Source organism: Prionailurus bengalensis, chromosome F2 (genome assembly GCF_016509475.1).
Source record: "Prionailurus bengalensis isolate Pbe53 chromosome F2, Fcat_Pben_1.1_paternal_pri, whole genome shotgun sequence".
NCBI lineage: Eukaryota > Metazoa > Chordata > Mammalia > Carnivora > Felidae > Prionailurus > Prionailurus bengalensis.
Window position 1 is genome coordinate 33,799,890 of NC_057353.1, and position 16,429 is coordinate 33,816,318.

A 16,429-nucleotide genomic window follows, 5' to 3' on the forward strand; every position below is an offset into this window, starting at 1 on the left:
AAACAACACTAAAAACTAGAGGGGAAAATGGGCAACATCAAGGCATTTTCAGTCTTGTACCCCATATCCAGTCCAGCTACTAATCAAGAGCAGTCATAGAATAAATACTTTTTTATACACCCAAGAGCTTTCAAACTTCACCAAGATATTTGGAACTCCAGTTCTGTAAGCTTCCTTGGGAATTTCTGGAGCATTTTCCCCACCAAACTAAGGGAATAAACCAAAAAAGAGGAATACATAACATCCCAAAGAAAGAGAAGGAGACTCACATATATGGGAATTCTCTTGATGACAGAAAAAAGTTTTAGGGTGATAGCTTTAGAGTAGGCCAAGAAAGCAACCAGTATAGGCTAGAACAGAATTACTGGAAGAATTGTCCAGAAGAAAAAAACAATAAAAAAAGAATGGAGGTGATAGATTTTCTGATATATTTGTGAGGAAAAATTCATTAAGAAACAGCTGGAGGACTTGAGTAGGACAAGGATATAGAACAAAGTACATAGAAAACTAAGGAAATAAAAAAACAAGGAATAATAATTACTCAGGTGGAAGTCAGAAAGTTGTACAATAATATAAATATAATCAGGAGAGCCTGGGTGGCTCAGTCAGTTAAGCGTCATACTTCTGCTCAAGTCATGATCTCACGTTTCATGAGTTCAAGCCCCACATCAGGCTCTCTGCTGTAAGGGCAGAGCCTGCTTTGGATCCTCTGTTCCCCTCTCTCTCTGCCCCTGTCCCACTCATGTGCTATCTGTCTGTCTATCTCTCTCTCTCTCTCTCTCTCAAAAATAAATAACCATTCAAAAAAAATTTTTAAAGACTAATAAAGGTTGAAAGTATTAGCCAATGGGAAGTACATCTAGGGTATGAAGGGGGGTGAACAGGAAATTGCCATTTTGTTATTTGTAAGCCTTGGTATTTTTTGTCTCTTAAATTATATGCACACTTTACTCCAATAAAAACAAGCTTTAATTTTAAAATATTATTATTTAAAAATATTATGGGTTTTAGGGTCATAAAGAACTCTTCATTTTTCTTTATTTTTTATTCTGAACTCTCTCTCTCTCTCACTCACACACACACACACACACACACACACACAGTACACACACAATTCATGTCAGTCTAAATATCTAATTACCTGAAAATTTTCCCATCTATACTAGAAAGTGACTGCATTTTGAATGACTGTGATGGATCCAGTTGACTAACACAATCCTCTTTTCTTTGGCTCTTCCCTATAGAAAGAGCCCACTTTAGCAGAATTCTTTACAGTTAGAATAGTCATGAGACTCATTTCTGACCAATGAAATCATAATGATAGTAAAAGGACGTTTGCTGGGAGCTTCTGATAAGCTTTTCACTCTCCTCTTTTCCCGCCTCCACAGGAGTGGACGTCTTGAGACCACTGAGTCATGCTCACAGGCTAAGAATAGTGGAATCAGAAAGAAAAATGTCACCTGGGTCTTTGATGATAAAGTTGAAGTGACAAGCACATTTTTAACTCATATAGTGATGCTTTAGGTTTTTTTTGTGTCAAAGTTTATTTAATTATTTATTTTCTACATACACCAAGAAAATGTGAAGATACAAATCTTTCATTAAAAATGTCATCTTAATTACTCACAAAGCACCCCCGTTTAAAAAATAATGCCACTTGAGGCACCTAGGTGACTCAGTTGGTTGAGCAGCCAACTTCAGCTCAGGTCATGATCTCATGGTTTATGGGTTCAAGCCCTGCATCAAGCTCACTGCTGTCAGTGCAGAGTTGGCTTCCCTTCAGATCCTCTGTCCCCCTGTCTCTGCCCCTCCCCTGCTTGTGCTCTATCAAAAATAAGCATTTTTAAAAAATAATGCCGGGGGGCGCCTGGGTGGCGCAGTCAGTTAAGCGTCCGACATCAGCCAGGTCGCGATCTCGCGGTCCGTGAGTTCGAGCCCCGCGTCGGGCTCTGGGCTGACTGCTCAGAGCCTGGAGCCTGTTTCTGATTCTGTGTCTCCCTCTCTCTCTGCCCCTCCCCCGTTAATGCTCTGTCTCTCTCTGTCCCAAAAATAAATAAACGTTGAAAAAAAAATTTTAAAAAAATAAATAAATAATGCCGGGGCGCCTGGGTGGCTCAGTCGGTTAAGCGTCTGACTTCAGCTCAGGTCACCATCTCGCGGTCCGTGAGTTCGAGCCCCAAGTCGGGCTCTGGGCTGATGGCTCAGAGCCTGGAGCCTGCCTCCGATTCTGTGTCTCCCTCTCTCTCTGCCCCTCCCCCATTCATGTTCTGTCTCTCTCTGTCTCAAAAATAAACGTTAAAAAAATAAAATAAAAAATTAAAAAATTAAAAAAAATAATGCCACTCTTTCCTCTTTTAAGTGTGTTAAAGGGTGCACCACAACCTAATTTTTCTTCACTAAAAAGGAGAACGTAGGAAACAGAGCCAAGACTGGTTATATAAATTATGTGTGTATTAACTGGATTCTTGGTTGGAATATTTGAACCATTAGGGGTATTTTTTTCCCAGTTATGCATCCCAGTTATGTTTCCCAGTTATGCATCATGTACTCATAAAACTGTTTACTGTTGGTTTACCTTTATTTTACTTACTTTAAACTATACGGTAAGCCAAGTGAGAGCACAGGCTCTTTAGACTCAGTTGGCATAGATTTCATACGGTTGCTACCTCACTTATATCTCTGTGACCTTAAACAAACTACCTGGTGACCTCGATCCTCAGTTCCCAAATCTATGAAATGGGGATAATAATATCAGCTTCATCAGGTTGTGGTGAAGGTAAAGGAGCTTATAAACAAAAATGTTTAGCACAGTGCCTGGTGTAAAATGTGGGTTCAGCCAATGTTAGCTATTATTATTGTAATCACTACAACTTTACCTAATAAATAGATAGCATTTATTGTATGCCAGGCACTGCTCTTATGCTTGGCAAATATGAATTTACTGATTGCTCATAAAACATGGTGAAGTTATTATTATCATTATTATTGTTGTATTAATTTTATATTGGAGGGCACAGAGAAGTTTAGGAACTCTTACAGGAGCACACAGCTTGAGGGTGGCAAAGCTGGAATTTGGACAACAAAAGCCTGGCTCCAGAATGGGTGCCAGGAGCCCTCTCTCTGCCTGCCCCCACGCTTCCTCTTTCCCTTCCCCCCTCTCTGCTCTTCTCTAATAGTTCCTAGCAAATTCTAAGAATTAAAGAAATAGTTGTTAGGGGCACCTAGGTGGCTCAGTGGGTTGAGGGTCCAACTTCAGCTCATGCCATGGGCTCATGGTTTGAGAGGTCGAGACCCACATCGGGCTCCTTGCCATGGGCACAGAACCCACTTAGGATCATCTGTCCCCCCCCACCCCGAACCTCCCCCACTTTCATGTGCGGTTTCTCTCCTTCTCTTTCTCAAAAATAAATAAAAATTTTAAAAATTTAAAAAAAGAAATGCTTGTTAAATTATGTTTGTACAGAAAAGAAACAGGACCAGAGTTTCTAGTAACACACATGGAGATAATTGTGAAAGACTTTAAAGGATTTTTTTTTCTTTTTTTTTCTTTTTTTTTTTTTAATTTTTTTTTCAATGTTTATTTATTTTTGGGACAGAGAGAGACAGAGCATGAACAGGGGAGGGGCAGAGAGAGAGGGAGACACAGAATCGGAAACAGGCTCCAGGCTCTGAGCCATCAGCCCAGAGCCCGACGCGGGGCTCGAACTCACGGACTACGAGATCGTGACCTGGCTGAAGTCGGACGCTTAACCGATTGTGCCACCCAGGCGCCCCTAAAGGATTTTTAATCATCCTTACTTAAAATATGAATTTTTACTTAAAACAATAATAGGTCCTGTTTACTTAACTGAATATCAGTTTTCTGTATTATAAGAGAAAGTGGAACTTGAATAAACTATAAAATATTAACTTACAATGAATGCTTTCAATAATCTTCATTATTTTTTGACAGCAAGCAAAGAAGTCTCTAGATGAAACTCACCAATAATCTTCATTTGCAGGAGTGAAGAAGATACACATTTTGGAGGCTAGGTAGTGAAATAGGAGAAAGCATCCTGCAGTAATTAGTTTTCACTGGGGTTTGACATTTAACATATTAACCCAGAATTTATTTGCAACTATTTCATTACTTCTGACCAATGACCTGCTGACGGTAGAGGCTGATTCTGCTTTAAGCAGCTGGAAATCTAGTGCCCTCCAAGTGACTCTTCATATGCCTGTATGAGATGCACAGTCTGCACTTTCTGAACTCTTTTGTGGACACCACCACTTGGAATTTCACATGGTCATGGTGCTTCAGGGACTGCTGAGTAGATACTATCTGCTCATGATGTATGTTCTCTCTGTACCAGAAGCTCCTTAAAAATGTCCATCACATATACATGAAGTATCCCCTAGCTGACTCCATAGGCTCTAGCTGCCTGTAAAATAAACATTGACATAAATGAACAACAGGATACAAAAAGGCATGTGTGCTGGTAAAAAAAACGAAAGATGAGAACCCAAAATCTTAATGATCATGTCATTCTAACAAAGTCCCCTAAAGAGATGCTGAAGACTTTTTTTCTTCATTCATTTGTGGGTCACTCTTAAACATACTAGCTCACATGAGATAGCACTTCATTCAGCCATCACCTACTCCTCCAAAGAAATCTAGAGTGGCAGATGTACCGATAAAATAAAATGCAGAAAACAAAAATGAAGATATGGTTTGCCTTGACTATGTTTTACTTATAATACTCTAAAAATTAATTGCTCAATGAGTATTTGAAGAGGTAGAGAATCAGCAAACCTGGGCAAATTATTTAACTTCTCTGGGACTCCTATTTCTTAACACACATACTCTGCATTTAGCTACAAATTATTTGCAGCTTCTCAAAGGAGCCACGTTTGTTAAATATTTATATTTCCAGCCCCCACATGTATTGCCTGACTCGTAGTAGGTTCTTGGTGGATATTTGTTTTTAGAGGTGCAGGAAAATCTACCACAGTAAATAATTGGGGAAAAAAGGAACATAGCTGCTCATTTGCTTTTTTCTGCCTCTGTCTCTCATTACACAATTAGATATGCTTGTATGAATGTACAAGCCCTGAGAAAATAAATCATTTCCAAGAACTTACTAGAGTGAAAGACTTTGCTTTGAAAGAGGTCAGAGAGTGCCAACAATGTCTCAGATGTTAATACAATTTACTTTTACTTTATTTCTGGGTGGATTTAATTTTTACAATGAAAATGAAAGCTATCAAGAAAATCCAGAGGCCTGAAATAGGCCAAACTAAAAAATAAGTTATCAGGGGAAGGGTAGCACTTATTTTAACATTTTGCTTTCATTTATGTGTCTGTCCTTTCTACCAAACAGCAAGCTTCTTGAGATGAGGAACTGTAAGCCATTTATCTTTATATCCAGGGATGATACTCAAAATATTTAATTAACAACCAGTATAGGAGAGGCTCTGACCAATCAGAACAGATGCTGACTTTAAACTACCAATGTGGCCATAGCTGTGTGCTGGTTAAATATTAGACCTATTCTATTCTCAGTGCCTAGCATAGTGCCTGGGAAAATGCTGGCTGCTAAGTAAATGTTTGGTGAATGTACAGATAAAGGAAAGAGTTAAGTGCTAAATGCTACAAGCAGACCATGTCACCAAAACCCTGTTCTTCCAGGATTGTCCTACTGTCACTCTTAGCATCTCCTTTGAACTCAATGGTCCTTGCACAGTGCAGAGAAGGGCTGCAGTTGTTACTGAAGCCACGTGACCTAGATTGCCCTGAAACTATTGGCAATGGATTCAGCTAGCCCAGGGCTTTGTGATCGTTCCTTGCAACCATGGGTATTATTGAGAACATAACCTCAGTAATACACATGGAAAGCACATCAAAGCTCCCTGTGCAATGAGGATTGTGGTTCCAGAACAAAGGCTGATTGTCTCAGTGCTTTCTATACAGTTACACCTAATTTGGATACAGAAATGACTGACTTATAAGAAGCCTTTTTTAATGGTTATCTTATGTTAAAATCAAATTGTATTTAAATTATTTTTTGTCTTCCCATTCTGTTATTTTGGATAGGTATCTTTTTATGGTTTTTTAGAAGAGTGTAGAAAGGTATAAAAAATCAGCATCAAATTTTTTTTAAAAGATGCTTTCCTACTAAATAAATTTAAAAAATAAATCTTAACCCGTATATTTGTTTATTATCAACAAAGCATCAAATAGTAATCCTTTAAAGGTAAGTTGTAGTTGGAAGCTTCCCAGCATGCTTTTTTTTTTTAAAGGAAAGCAATTTTTTTTTAGTTTATTTATTTATTTTTGAGAGAGAGAGCGTGAGTGAGTGAGGGGCAGAGAGAGAGAATCCCACTCAGGCTCCACACTGTCAGTGCCTAGCTTAAAGAGGGTCTTGAGCTTACCCAATGTGGGACTCAAACTCCCGAACCTCAAAAACATGACCTGAACCGAAGTCAGATGCTTAACCAACTGAGCTACCCAGGCACCCCTTCCCAGCATTCTTAAGATATATGTGTAGCCTTAAAGGATTGCATGGGCTGTCAGACCTTTCTCAGGGTCCAGACGCAGTAGAGAATGGGCATGTAGCCTAACTTGTTCGATTACTCTCTCTCCAGGCATTTTTAATTGTAGGCAGAGTGATACAAGTGTAGAAAAAGTAGGTGGAGCTGACAGACTGCAGGGGCTGTGCCTATGGAAGATCCTCCAACCCTTCCTGCAGCTCTCCCAGACCTGCCTGTTTATCCCAGGTCTGGATCTGCAGCTCTCCCATCAAGCATTTCAGCTCTTACATATATTTTCAATAAATATCATTTTAGATGAAATTAGACACAGTTAATTTCTGTGGATGGCACCGAAGAGCTGTAACTACATGTGCCATAAGGTCCTGGAATTACAAGCAGGTGTGCAGCACCGTCCTTGTCATCCATGAGTAAACAAACTTAGTTGAAGAAAGAGAGAATGTGAGTGAGAATGCAAGCAGGAGAAAGAAAATGAGCAAATGTGGGATGGACACATAAGGTGAGAATCTGAGTGAACTTGGGAGTCAGGAGGTTGGGGTAGACCCTTTCATCATCCTCACTCCTCAGCTTTGTTCAATTAATCCAAGGACAGCATTGACTGTCAAGTGTCCACAGAGGCTGGATAATGGAGACAGAAAAGGAGAAAATGTGGCTGCCGCACTCGGAGAAGAGTCCTATCTAGTTGGAGAGGTGCATGTCATACATTAAAAAATGAGAAATTAATATAAAAGAGGACATAGCTCAGTGTTAGACTTGGTTATGCTAACTTATAGGACTATAAGGACTATAAGGAAGTCTATAGGACTTCAAACAAGAAAGAAGGGACAGGATAAGAGCAGACATTAAAGAGAAGCTGGGGCATCAATGAGTTCAGAACAATCTTTACATTTTGCTGTTTCAATGAAAAGAACCAGTTTGTTTGTTTCTTGGCATTATATAGACCAAAAATTAAATCCTCTGATTTACATTTAGAAAATCTTATTGCATTTGGTATTATGAATGTCTGTAGCCTGAATTAGACTTATGAAGAATAAACTGGCCTAGTTGTCTGTTCAAAACGCGCACACACACACACACACACACACCAATAATAGAATTTACATTCAGTTTTATCCTCTAGTGAGAGAATACATGAACAGAAAGGGTAGATTTTTTTTAATTTTAATTCTTAAAAGTAATAATGTCCAAGAGGTGCCTGGGTGACTCAGTCGGTTAAGAGTTCGACTTAGGCTCAGGTCATATATCACGGTTCGTGGGTTTGAGCCCCACATTGGTCTCTGTGCTGACAGTGTGTAACCTGCTTGGGATTCTCTCTCTCTTTCTCCCACTCTCTCTTCCCCTCCCTTGCTCACACTGTCTCTGTCTCTCTCAAAATAAATAAATAAATAAACTTAAACAATTTTTAATAACATCCTAAGAAAACTGTATTTCAAAAATAGTTAACGTTTAGATAGAAGTTGCAATGGACCAGCCCTGTACTTTTACATATATATTAACTCTTTCAATGTATGCTGGTAAATGGTTTATTTTTATTTTTTAATGTTTATTTTATTTTATTCTGAGAGAGAGAGAGACAGAGTGCACGTGGGGGAAGGGCAGAGAGAGAGGGAGACACAGAATCCGTCCCGGCTCTGAGCTGTCAGCACGGAGCTTGAGGTGGGGCTCAAAATCACAGAGCGTGAGATCATGACCTGAGCCAAAGTCGAACACTTAACTGACTGAGCCACCCAGGCACCCCAGTATGCTTGTAAATGTTGAACAGCCTTCCCTGGGTAGGGAAAGAGTGGAGCTTGTGTGGTCACTGAAGATAGAGCTGGAAAGACAAGAACACTCAGCTCTGGGGAGTCACACAAGGCAGCAGAGCAGACCTTCAGTTCTGACATCTCAAGTACACGTGTGGGAGAGGTATAGTTAGGATCATGTGTTCATCATGGATAGGTGGGATCTGAAAAGGGATTGAGAGGTTCAACCTGTCCAACAGTCACAATGGAAAATATGAAAAATTAAACCGCCATGTAGGCTACTGACAAACTCAAGATCACACTAGAAATTGAGAGCTAACTGTGGAGCCTAGATATGCAACAAGCTGAATTCTAAGCTAATTGGTCAAATTCCCATTCAAAGGGCAGTCTAGCCCCGAAGGTGGTCTCTGTTTTCTTAGTTGGGGAGATGCAAATTTCAAGTCTCCTTTTCTTTTCTTTCCTTTTTTTTTAAAAAAAAATATATGTATTTTTTCTGAGAGAGAGATAGAGAAAGAGGTGGGGGGGGGAGGAAAGGGGCAGAGAGAAAGAGAGAGAGAGAGAGAGAGAGAGAGAGAGAGAGAGAGAATCTCAAGCAGGCTCTGCACAATCAGTGTGAGCCCAACTTGGGGTTCTATCTCACCGTGAGTGAGATCATGACCTGAGCCGAAATTAAGAGTCAGATGCTTAACCCACTAAGCCACCCAAGTGCCCTTCCTTTTCATGTTTATACACAATTCCTGGCTGTTGCATTCCCTGGAGAGTGCCTGGATAATCTTACTGCCTTCTGGTTTGTTTCTTGTACAATATATCAAAAGCCAATCAAATTGGGATGAACCTAACCACCTATTCCATGCCCATGTAACTGCCTTTGGGATGACCTTTGGCCCTAAATTAGCTTCCCCACATTCTGTCACCAGGCCTGAAATGTCAACATTTAATCCTCTGGATCTTAAGTATTTTTCTGTTTTTCTAAGTCCAATACCACCAATCCTGCTGGGAGAATTATTTTGTCATATAGATTAGGGGATGTCCATTCACAGAGGCTAAGAGAAAGTTATAGAAATCAAACATGTCAGAAAAGTTTTAAATTTCATTATTAAAAGTGGAATTAAGAAAGCTCTATAAACCAACTTCATACATTTAACACATTGCCTGTGTTTGGAGTTAATATCACTAGAAACTTTTCCATACAGCAAGATTTTAGTTGTAAAGTCTACTGAAATCTAAAATAAAGCTGTTAGGTAACTCTCATGAACAATAAGAAACTGTTTTTCCTTCTTTTTTGTTCAATTTTTAAAATAGTAAATTGTTTAAGAAACACTTTTTAAAATAAGAAATTCTTTAAGAAATGCCTTCTGTGTTACTCTTTCTCTCGAATGATTTTATTTTCCTTTTTCATTATTACTTTTTAGGATGCTCATAAAGCAATTTTCTAAGGGCCTATAGCCCTTGTTACCAATGTAGAATTTTGCTGGTTTGGAAATTGCTTTTGGATATTGGTGGTGGGATGTGGGGTTCATTATGCTTTTGAAATATTAAACTGGCGAGTCGTCAACACTATGAAGGCAATATGCTCAGCTGACTGCTTAGCCAGGAGATTGTTTCCTTTGGCAGACAACATAAAGGGGATATTTGCTTTACCCATGAAATATATATTTAGTAAAACAGTAAGCATAACTTTACATCCCTGAGTAGATGAAAAAATGATCTATTTACTCTGAGAATATCAAACCAACGACCTTATGGATCTCAATAAAAAGAGGAAAAAAAAAGATTTGATAGGCTTCATGGTGACCAGGATCATAGACTATCAGCTAAATCTCCTATCGCACTCCCTCTCCCCCCACTCACAGATTCAATCCTCCTCTGCACCTCTCCCAGGGCTGTAGCAAAAATGCCTCAGATAGCTGCCTTAAACCAAAACCAAGATAGTACCCTTCTCCCATTTCAGGAGAATGATTTCATAATCCCTCACGAGCACCCTTCCTCCCATGGTGTAGGCCAGCTACTATGCCCTCTACTTAGAGACCCTATCCCCAACCTGGGAGGTTATTCATTGATTTCTAGATGGTTTTCTTTGCCCTCTTCCCAGGAGAGTTAAAAAACAAAATAAAAATGAAAACAAACAAACAAAAAAACAATCAACAAAGGTGAGGAGATACCTCAAAATATATTAAAAATACATTAAGAACCTTAGGTAGTTGTACTATCTCAGGACACTTTAAATTCATTTCTGCACTGCATCCTTTCCTGACCTCAGGGAATTAAGGTCCACAAACAGGATTAGAGTAGAGACAGGCAGGGAGAGATTAGACGTGCTCTGGGACAAAAATAAGCAAAGGAAACAGGGCTATGCTTTCAGGCATGGATTAATTTAATTTTCTGGGAGAGAGGAGGGGATTGTTCAGGGGTTTAAAACCATGGGGCATGTCAGATGCTGAAGTTTGACTTTTTTTTTTTACAGATATATAAAGATGAGCAGAAAAACGACTCATTATCTCTTTTGGAAAGGAAAAACTTCAGGGGCTTATTTAAATCCTGTTTCCACATAATACTTTTGGCACAGACTATACCTTTTAAACTCATTGTTAGAAAAGAACCTGGTATTTGGGATGATTTCAGTTCAGGATCTCAATAATTAATTCCTTAAAGATAATAGAATGTTTAACCACTAAATGTTTATTTAAGTCATCACTAATAAAAAATATTCCAAGCAGCCTATTTTACAATTTACACATGGAATGAGAGAATATCCAAGTAGGGGGAAATATTAAAATATTGAATAATTCAAATGAATATTTGCTTATAAACAAAGTGAACTCCAATACCTGTGAAGTGCTTGGGAAAAGGTGGGGGTGATGGTGAAGGGGCTTCCTCCTCCCAGACACCTAACGTAAGTCCCCGGGAAGTTCGGAGCACAAAGAGCACTGGGTGGGGGACCTGGAAGCCTTAAGTCATCTCCTCTGCTGGTCTCAGAACAGCCTGTGACCTTCATCACAGGAAATGACTCCATTTCTAGAGGTGCAGGGGGAGGAGGGGGGGGTGTGAGAAGTCAGAGGGGTCAGCATGGGTAAAGATATCCTCTGATATCTAACCATGTTAAAGGAAAGTGGTATTACCACAACCTCAAACACCTTTAAGGAAAGTTCCTTCATGGCTCCTGGATGGCTCAGTCTATTAAGTGTCCAACTTCGGTTCAGCTCATGATCTCACGGATCATGGGTTCGAGCTCCGCGTCAGGTTCTGTGCTCAGAGCCTGGAACCTGCTTCAGATTCTGTCTTGTTTCTCTCTCTCTGCCCCTTCCCTGCTTGTGCACTCTCTCTTTCTCTTTCTCTCAAATAAACACTAAAAATTTTTTTAATTAAAAATAAAAAGAAAGTTCCCTCTGTGAAGGAACTTAGCAACTTAAAAAAAATTTTCTTCAACGTTTATTTATTTTTGGGACAGAGAGAGACAGAGCATGAACGGGGGAGGGGCAGAGAGAGAGGGAGACACAGAATCGGAAACAGGCTCCAGGCTCTGAGCCATCAGCCCAGAGCCTGACGCGGGGCTCGAACTCACGGACCGCGAGATCGTGATCTGGCTGAAGTCGGTCGCTTAACCGACCGCGCCACCCAGGCGCCCCTGAACTTAGCAACTTTAAACAAGATCCCAAATATACATAAAAGGGTAGTTAAGAAACTCCTCTCTTCAAGGCTAAATTAGGGCTGCTTATTTAAGCAACTCAGAGAAATAGTACAAAGAGAAGGAAAGTGAGTGACAAATCACAAGGACTTACTAATTTAGCTACAGGGTCAAGTCTAATGTCCTAATTTAGATGAAAATGTATGTTTTCCCATAACACTAGCAGTCAGAGACATCTATTGGCTGCTTAATTAAAGCTAGGGGAATACCTCTATGGAGATAGGTAGGACAGCTCAGTACACCTGTTTTCTCTGAGACTTCAAATCCAGGTAGGTCTCAGCATGTGGCTCTGTGGGTAACACAGTAGAGGCAACTCAAACCATCTGGTCTTTTATAAGTGACTTCCTCTAGGTCCTGCCCGTAGCTCTCTCTACTCCAAAGAAAAGTAGTAACTGTTCTCAAGGGTGACTTTCTGAGTCTGTGGAGCAGCCAACTGTCTGCTCTGCTTCAAGGAATGCAGACCCAGCTCCTTACTGCATCAAGCTTTGTTTGTTTATTTAATAGCTTTATTGAAGTATAATTTATATACAACAAACTGCACATAATGAAAGGGTGCATTTTGATATGTTTTGACATATGTACAACTGTGAAGCCATCATCACGATCAAGATACCAAGTATATCCATCATCCCTAAAGTCTCCTTGTGCTCCTCTGTAGTCTCTCCCTCCCATCCCTTCCCACTCCCCAAATCTCCTAGCAACTATTACTATAGGGCAGTTTGCATTTTCTAAAGTTTTATGTAAATAGTATTATTATATAACATATACTCTTTTGTCTGAAATCTTTCACCGAGCATAATTTATTTTGATCATCCGTGTTGTTACAAGTTTCAATAGCTCATTCCTTTTTATTACTTCATCAACTTTTCCCATCCAACCTCCTAAAACTTTTAATTCCACCATGCAACATCCTTTTGAGTCAAGAAAACTTTTGGATCTTTAACTTGCCACTCTTAAAAATGCGAATCTCTCCCCATTTGGGGGTCAGCTAACATCTTTGTTAGGGCAGTGTGTGATAGCTCACTATGAATCAGATACACATAGCAGGCATGCTCCAAGGGAAGAATATAAACACTGGGGCAGCAGGAAGCACCAGATAACAAATTTTGAATTTTTGTTTTTTTGTGATGACTACACTCGCCCTATCTCATTTCGATACTCTAATTAGACTTCTTTTCAGTAGCTGAATAATTATCTTTCAGTCTCTGTTGCTTTCATGAGCTAGCCAAGGTCGGAGCTTTACCTTACACATTCCCATTCCCTTTTGAGTAATGAGGATGCCCACCTTCTGTTGCAGAGAGGCTTAAATATGTCCTGGATTGCTGAGACAATCCCCAGTCCCTGGGATCAACTGGGATCATCAAAGCCCACTACAGTGAAGAGACAAATGGCACCCTTCCCAGAGCTACAAGCTGTGCTTCTCAGGGTTTGCCAGCCTTGTTGGTGCCTGTGGTCCTCAGCAGCCTCCCCACTGCACCCAGGTCCTGACAGGGGTACAGTCAGGCCCCATGCTCTCATGTCCTATCCCCCAGTCTCCAGTCAGGGAAGTTCCTAACTCTTGCTGCCACTCCATAACCTCTCTTTTTCCTAGAAAACCTGTTTCTGATTGACAGGGGTGAGAAGACAGTGTGGATACAACAACTGATTCTTGTATTTCTTTCATTCCAAATCTATTGCTAATTCTTAACATCTGGGGTTTGTTTGCCTCAGGTCTTTCTTCCTGATGATCATCAAGAGTGTGACTTAGATAACTTAAAAAATAATAAGAAAATAAGGATGGACAAACTATTTATTCATCTTTGTTCCCAGTAAACAATTTCATTTTTTGAATCATTGTGGAAGAAAGGTGGGTGTCAGTAAAACACAAACACTACTATTTCAAGATATTATCTTACTACATGTATTTAAATGATTTATATGCACCTGTGACCCCTTAATATTAATCGATTCAGAGACATTTTTAAATGGAATTTAGTAAAGTATTTCAAACTCTAAGAAATGCTTACAATATAATAGTAAGATTTACCCATCAAGATATGCCTTTTGACCTCGGGAAGCCTACTTAACTTAAGTTAAATGAAAAGATTATTTTGCAGCCTTTTAGAAGAACAAAAACTTAAAATTAAAGAAAAAGATATCTTTATTATCCAAAACCAAGTACCAAATAAATGTAGTACTGTGCTATTTTGAGCAAGGGCAGTCAACTTGGGCTGAACCTGCATGAGGCCACTTCAGTACCATTAGTTTTCCTTGAAGGGACCATTTTTGATCCCTCAGCAAATCAGGTTTGACAGAGAACAGGAAAGAGCCATTCGGTGTAAAGAAATAGTTTACTATGAGACTTGATTTTTTTTCCCCAAGATTTGTATTTTTTTTTAAATTTTTTTTCAACGTTTTTTATTTATTTTGGGGACAGAGAGAGACAGAGCATGAACGGGGGAGGGGCAGAGAGAGAGGGAGACACAGAATCGGAAACAGGCTCCAGGCTCTGAGCCATCAGCCCAGAGCCCAACGCAGGACTCGAACTCCCGGACCGCCAGATCGTGACCTGGCTGAAGTCGGTCGCTTAACCGACTGCGCCACCCAGGCACCCCCAAGATTTGTATTTTTAAGTAATCTCTACACCCAACAGGGGGCTTGAACTTACAACCTTGAGAACATGAGTCACAGACGCTACTGACTGAGATAGCCAGGTGCCTCTACCATAAGGCTTTTAACCAAATATGTGTCAAGGTTTTCCAAAAGGAATGCAGCTTCCCTTGTGGCCCTGACTAGTGAAGAGTTCTCCTCTACCTGGGAGATCCTGTTTCCCTGAGACCACACTGGCAAAGGTTTGCATGTCCTGGAAACCTATTAAGAAAGCCCGATCAGTGGATTCAGTTCAAGGGTTTAACAGAGTGACCTATTTCATTTACAAACTTTACCATCACACACACATTTGAATGTTTCAAAGGTCATTCATTCACCAAGTGCTATCTCTACAATAAGCTCAACCAGAAGCCAAAAGGAAATGGATCTCCCCTTCATAGTAACTGTCCCTTCTTATTTCAGAAGTAGCCCCAGCTCAATTCTCTTTTCAGTCAAAGCTTCGGTTATTTTCATTCAATCTACATGAACTCACTTAATCTTTCAGAAGCTAACAGGAGATTCATAGTCTGTGAATTGTAACTAATACTTCTCTCATATATATTTTTATGAAATAATTATATGCTAGTATAGTAAGTCTACTATATTTGGAAGCTATGATATTTTCCATTTATTCTTTTATTTTTTAAAAAAGCACACAGATCTCCTTGAGATTTTGAAGGTACTGACAAAAAAAAAGTAAATGGTATATTATTGGTTGCATTTTTTGTTGTTGTTATACATCTGCAATTTTATTTCTTCTTTGGGGTTAGGGTTGAGGGGAAACAGAGATTTTGACTGAGAAACAAGCTTTTGCTGAAATTGTATCCTGAAAGTTTTAAGTAAGTGGCAAAAGAGGGGAAGATAGGTTGTTGGTAAACTGGGGTCTGAGGTTGTTATCCCATTTCCATGTCGGCCAGCATGACTTCCTGTCCCAAACCAAATTACAATACAGAAGGGAACCATTCTACTCTTTATTTTGCTTGTTAATGATCTAGACAAGAGAGAGAAGGGGGGTGCCACCACAAGTTCCGAAGAACGAGGGGCACAAATCCATTCATTCTACTGTCTCTGTCTGAGGTGCAATCCCTAAGACCCCTATCAAAGGGTAGAAGGTAGCTGTATGTACTCAATTTGCTTCCGGACCTTTTCCAGAGCTTTTCTGTCCAGCTGTCACTGATGAATGATGACAAGGCAAGCAAAGACCAAGGTCACCCCCCACCGTGGCCCCTTCAGATTTCCGGAATAAGTGTTGTTCCATCACAGGTGAGCTGCAGCCTCTTAAAGGAGCTGCATGTGATTTTCTCCACATACGCTGTGGAACCACCAGGGGTGATTTTAGACTGGAAATTAGAACACCACAAACTCTTCCAGCAGTCAACAAGGCAAATTTGAGGTGCTCGCAGAGCTTTAAGGTGAAAGAACGGAGCAACCAGCAGAGGTGGGTGCCCTGGGGGAGGCATGGAGTGCTGGGTGTCTCCCCTGTCAGGACAGAGGGATCTGCTTGAGGCCTCATACCCCTGTTGGAGCACTTACGCTGAAGCCTTCTGAGAGGCTCCAGGTCTGGGCTGCAAAATGCTGGAATTGCCTATCAGGGCAGAGGCTTTATTAGGGCATCCTCACAGCCGGGTGAGAAAAGCCAAAACACATTTGTTGGATTGGGCTATGAGCTCACTTCTTCAAACCCGCATGGCCCGCAGGGAAGGCTAGGTCCTAGGGTCTGCCACCTGGCCACCTCTGAGCTGTCCCTGTCTCAGGCATCTGCATTTATATGACATTCTGGAAAAGGCAAAACCATAGGAACAGAAAATTTTCATGGTTGCCATTAAGTATGGGGGAGAGGTGACTA